Below are 4,980 nucleotides of genomic sequence, written 5' to 3' on the forward strand. Positions count from 1 at the left end.
AATGCTGATATAGCAATTCCATGTAAATACAGTACGCTCCCGTCAATGTGAGCTTGAAACGGGTGTAAAAATATAGACATAAAAAACCGTTCGGGTTGAGAGAAGTGCTTTATTCATAGAAATTTGTGGTGTATTTTTAAACAAATATGTCTCATAAATGAATCCTGCCGCTTGTTTATGTGATGTTCATTGTGCACTTTCAACCAAAAAAGAAAACCTGTCAATCGTTAAAGGTATTTTCCGAGTAGTTAAGGCCTTGAACAGTGATGAGACTTTTACTGCGTGTAATATCTCAGATTTCCACCACGTTTGCGTCTGCATGAATTACGACATCCTATGAGCAGTTTAAGGTGCAGGTAATAAGTTGAAAAATTAATGCCACATTTCATTCCTGATCGATGCCTTTAATGAGTGGATTTTTTTATCTTCATGGAATTACTTTTAACTACTTGTATGTGTAATATTTTGTGGACTATGCCAGGGGTCTTCTACAACATTTCTTCCTCAGAAATATTAAAAATTGCAAGTGATTAAAATTATCGCGTCTGTGTAGATCATCGTGTGTGGGGCTCCAAACGCAACTTCCTCTTGTACTGAGGAAGCTTTGCTCACATATTCAATTGACCTTATTCTGCAGTCGCTGGTAATAATCGCTATCAGAACTTTATTTTTAAATTCAGAGAAATTTGGGGGCTCGTCTTGTCGTCGTAGCTTGCTGTAACGGTCAATGTCAAACGACTACCGGAATCAGGTGGTGCCGCGATATAATGAACCCAATTAAAGCCCGGCGTTCCGTCGTAGGACATCCCGCAGCGGCTTCCAAAACCAAGCGGTTTAAATAGTCATAACCGTTTGAAACTCGCGAAAGGCTGGCGCTTGTCATACATCTGCCGGTTTAGCGCAAAAAAACCGCTGGTGCATTTGAGACAAAATATAAGCAATTACCCGCAGCCCCCGCGTTCATTTAGTTAGGAATGCTCGTTGGGTTGGCTTTTGCGATAGTAATCGAAAAAAAGTGGCAGTGCAGCGCCCTCACGTGCGGGAGGAAAAGCAAGCACAAAAAGAACAGACCTCCCGCTGGCGCTGTTTCAGGCAGGGTTGCGTGCGAGCACTATGCAGGCGCGAAATTTCAATTCTTTTGGGTAGTAGCAGCGAACGGATAACGGCGCTACAACCCATTACAACAAATCACTTTCTCAGCCTTTTCGTGAGCTTTCACACTGAGTGGAACGGCTTCAATCTTTCTTCTTGTAAATTACAACTCTGACGCAAATTATGAGAAAACATTTTGCTCGTACGTGATGCGTCTGCTATCGTAGTGTCAAGCTATGATTGATTTCTAATATAGCGGCTAAAGAAATTTGCGAACTCTTCAAAGTGCAATGGCTGACTGCTATTCAACAGTAATATCCCAATTCAAAACGAATTCTGACAGATTGTTCCCCAGCTTGGCAATGAAAGCGAACGTGCGCGTGTGCCCCTCAGTCACGCAGCACCTTGGCTTACAAGGTCGACTCGGTCAAAAGCCCTGTTCCTTCGGAAGTGACTCACATACCTTACAGGGTAAAAGCGCCCAAGGGCAAGCAAATGGTCAGAAAGCCAGTATCGCATGTAGATATAGAGTATCGAGAGGGCTAAGTCAACGCATGCGGTCTCTATTGCCGCCAGCGTTGAGGAAAGTTTATTCGTAGTGTTTTGCCACCTGCCTCCAAACGACTTTGGCACCAGGCACGACAAGTCGTAACGTGGGACGAACTCAGGATTTTTCGAAGGCATTTGCGCTGAGTGAGACATTGTTTTACGGCGAGAGTGTTCTTCGCTTCAGCGAGTATAAAACTGTCCGTAGAATCAGCAGTGTCTTTTCAATTCCTCCCAAAGATACAAATGGCACTAGCGCTTTACGATTGGTGTCACGAAGCAGCTCCCATCACTCGGCTGTGATGCCGTATTTGCATAATTTGGCAGTTTTTTTTTTTGTGCATCTGATAAAGTCAGCGGTACGTTGCGTCCTCGCCGCGGCCAAAAGACACAATATACGTTGAAGAATTCCGATAATGTGATTAACTGCTAGGCCATCCAAGAGTTAAATGGTCTAAGTTTTTGTATTCATTGGATCTGTAAATGGTGGGGCTAACCCCTTTTTCTTCCCGAGTACAAAATTTGAAGGCACTGTGGTTTTTTCACTTTTTTCCCGGACAAATCGATTGAGTGAGCGCAGTAGTTTATGGTGCGGTCTCTGCATTGCCATAGCTGCTTTGCACGCCTTGAGGTACCGAGAACACCTTACCTACAAACAACTTTTCATGTTGTTTGTTGCTTCGGTAGGAATAAATCAGTCGTATTAACTTCGACTGTACACAAACGCAGTTATTGAAGGCTTCTGGATCAGATTGCTGTTTCGAGAGATAGTTCGTTCACGTCCTGCTGTTGCGGAAGCCCCAACCGAGGGTCGATATAGCACTTCTAAGAATCCCACCCATCATATCCCCCTTCTTTTTCGTCAGCGACACGCCGATTCCATTCCAGGTTTTACTACAGTTTGTGCAGCCACCATTCCATACCATCCCGGCCCTGAGGCGTCGCAGAGCATTAGGTTCTAAATTCTTAATAGCAACCCTGCAACACCATCATCATACGCTCCGGGGGAAAGGTAGCGTAATTATTTGACCTTTCGCCGGAAACAAGTTGGCGTGTGCACACCAACTTTGACAAATATTAATTTTACAAACATCATTGGGCTTGTGCTGCTCTTAATTACATAATTTTCATAACTATTTGGAACGCCAGTGGAGATTTACATAATAAATTGAGGGTTTACATCATTTCCACGTGCTTGTACCGATGTCAAAAAGAACCTGCAATATTTCTCGTGTTTGATGGCCACTTGTACCATTCAGATACCGGCTCGGAAAATTACATGTAGTTCTAGAAACACTAATTAACTTAAAAAAAAAGCAAGCAACACTTGCCGCGTTCACTGCGACAACGTTCCATGTGTCGGGGAAGGCCAGAATGCCGGCGCTGTTGACCACAATATCCAAGCCTCCGAAGACAGATCGGGTTGCACTGAAGCATTCTGCTTAACAATAAAAAACAAAGCAAACAAAAAATTACACCATCTTCGCCTTAGGTCCGTAGCTGAGACGTCGTGCTTAATGCGAAAGCATTGCCAGCGTCTTTGCATTGAATAAGTCAGCATAAATCTCAGGAATGTATTGCGATCAAAAATATTCGACTAAAACAGAAAAGGGCGAACCTTCGAGCTCTCTTTTCTTGGTCACATCACACTTGAAGAAACGGGAACGGCCGGAACCAAAAACCTTTTCTAGCTCAGCAGTAGTTTGTTCGCCTAAGTTGGCGTTCAAGTCGAGCAGGGACACCTGGGAAAAGGATAATATTAGATTCATTGCGCTTGAAGGAAGAAAGAGTTTATTTTATATTGTCATTTTGAAAAACCCAGTCAAATTGAATGAGCTAATGATAGGATTTCTTTTCATGCTGCAACTTCTTTTTCTGTCTTTCCCTTTTTACTTGTGATTTAGGACAAGTTCTTTGCATGTATACCGTTTAGAAAATAACGCATAACTCACGTGGAGCTTCACTCTGGCTTAAACTCGAGCTTCTTAGAAAATATGTAAAAGCGAGTAGCAAAAGCATACGGGTGGTAGAGAAGACACAATTGGGTTCTCTTAACACTGCATGCATGCGATCCTCACCAAAAGTACACTGAGGTTAGATATTTGACTACAAGTGCTTACCAGTGAAAATGAATAGAAAAATATTCAAATATTCATTGGTGGATCCTTGGGAATGCGTTAGTATGGCGTTACCTTGTGGCGAAATTCAGATTTGACCAAACGCGAACCTTTGCTCCACAATCCGAATGCCGGAACTGAGCCTTCATCGCTCGGAATTTACTAGCCGGGACCGCGCACAATGAACGCTGGCTTATCGTTGTTATTGTGTTTTTCGATCGTTTCTTTTCCGCGTAGCCCTGTCGTTGACTACTTGTAGTTTCAGTAGTTGATTGCTGTAGACGTTGGTTCGCCGTTGTTTTGATTCCATGCTTTTTGTGTCCTACTCAATTTTCCCCCCTCACCCCCCTCTTCAAACTGCGTTTTACACTGCGCGCCTATGCGTACCAGTTTCGACGCGACGCTTATGAGTATGCCAAGGCAACATGAGATTAAACGCAACGCCGCCTCCACTGCCGCTGAGCCTTCTCGTCAAGCCGAGAAATTGGATAGGTAGTACCACCAGCGCTTTTCCCAGCTTTACGTCATCCCTCTACCCGAGAAATTGACTGGCTCTGGCTGTAATTCGTCACTCGCAGTTGCATTAGTCGAGCTGCTTTCCACATTTCCCTCCCGTACCCTCTCTTTGGTGGTTAGTCCAACGAAGGTATCAACTTTCTGCCCTACTTCACACTTCAATTGCTAAAGCCGGAGCGACTGACGTAATACCACCTTTATTACAAACATTCGGTGTTCAATTTATAACTCAATGTTCCTCCACACATTTTGTCAGAACGCCTTACGGCCATCCTAACAAATACACAAAGCACAGTGCGGGTGAGGCGAACGGCGATTGCGGAGGCAGTAACCAGCGCTCCGTTGTGCAAGCCTCCCGTTTTACCTACAGTGTGTTTTTCAAAATAAAAAAAAACAAGCTACACGACCAGTGCTGAAATAGAATTAATACATTGAAGACGTGCTGAAATACCTCACTATACTCCGAATGAATCACCTGAAATTGCCTGCTTAGCTGCGGTGAAAGAGATGAATAGTACTGCGGGGTAATTTTCTGGGTGAATGTGTTTGGGAAGCGTGAGTCCCGTGGTTGGTTTGTTGCCAACCTCACAGAATAAATACGTTAAACAACGCCTCAACGCGGTTGGCGCGGTGGTCCAGTTACTAGCACCAAACATTCTCACCAATGTCGCCTCAGCAGCGGCCATCATGTGAGAAGGAAATTGGAATA

This window comes from Haemaphysalis longicornis, unplaced genomic scaffold, assembly GCF_048455015.1.
Source record: "Haemaphysalis longicornis isolate Haplotype H1 unplaced genomic scaffold, Haemaphysalis longicornis Haplotype H1 scaffold_6, whole genome shotgun sequence".
In the NCBI taxonomy this organism is placed as follows: domain Eukaryota; kingdom Metazoa; phylum Arthropoda; class Arachnida; order Ixodida; family Ixodidae; genus Haemaphysalis; species Haemaphysalis longicornis.